Below are 1321 nucleotides of genomic sequence, written 5' to 3'. Positions count from 1 at the left end.
ATTATTCCCTAAATGATGGAGTACATAAATAGCATTTACATTGTCTTGGCATTATAATTAATCTAGAGGCTATTTTAATTGTACAGGAGGGCATACATAGGTCATGCCGCTTTATATGAGGTTCTTCCACACCTGCAGATTTGGAGAACTTCAGAGATTTTAGACCTACTATCCATAGCCACCAAAGGATGACATTACCTCTTTGCATATCAGTATCCACCACTAGTCAATAAGCAAATTTATCCTTATTATCCCTGCAGCATTTATACCTGACATATAATAGAGCTCATAAAACCTATTGAGTGAAGGAATATTAAGCCAAGTGAGGATTTCGAATGGCAGCTATTTTATAGCTAGAATTGTACATAGCAATGATCTTATATCTGTAGAAATAAACTCAAATTACAATATGGAAAAAATGAGCCATGCATCTTAGTAATCCAAAAGAATGAACCTGAAAACATTCTTTCTCTTTGTCTTCAGTCTTCCTTTATCTTCACTTCTTCCCACCCCGTTTATAAGCACACATACATTTGACCACTTCCTGAGGGAATATTTGACTTAATTAACAATAATAGAATATGTCTGAAAGAAAATAAAGAATTAAGATTTTGAGATCAGATCCTCATGCTGGCCAGTAATCTCTCCACGAGATGCTTTAGCTCAGCAGTGGGATTTCCCTACCCTGCTTCCCAAGATAATTGAGAGTTGATGTATAATTGACAATGATGTACACTGGAGCATGTTATCAACTCAAAAAAGGGGCTTTGCCTGCATGATTTTCATTAGCATTAATAGTGGTTAAGCTCCACACACAGAGCACAATGTTTCTTTGCTCTAAGAAAAAAAAGGTGCTTTCATCACCTAGGTTATAAAATATTGATTAATTCATGTATTCTGAGACATCCGTCTAAAAAAGAAATCATTCAATCTGTCATTTCTCCCAATCCTACACCCATGTATAAAAAACATAATGACAGTGCCTAGAAGAACAAAAGGAGTGATGAGGGGAGGTAATGAGGAAGGAGAGTGGGAGCAGAGAAAGAGGCTGCAAATGAAACGCGCCAAAATGTGCCTACACAGAGACACAACACCGGCACACAAGCGTCTGCACCCACGACACCCACTCTGCTCATTAATGCAGCTTTGCTTTCATGCCAGATATTAGGGAAACATTAATTAGGGAGAAATCTTGTTAATCCATTTCCAAGTTCATTAATTATGCACCAATGCGAAGTTTTTGTTGGCCTGCCATTAGACAGTCTTGTTCCAATAGAGGCCCAGTGCTGCATATCAGTTAGGGACTTTCCTGAAGGTTTCC

Source organism: Cavia porcellus, unplaced genomic scaffold (genome assembly GCF_034190915.1).
Source record: "Cavia porcellus strain 051 isolate PalLab524CR breed Dunkin Hartley unplaced genomic scaffold, mCavPor4.1 scaffold_1, whole genome shotgun sequence".
In the NCBI taxonomy this organism is placed as follows: Eukaryota; Metazoa; Chordata; class Mammalia; order Rodentia; family Caviidae; genus Cavia; species Cavia porcellus.
This window is presented reverse-complemented; position numbering follows the sequence as displayed.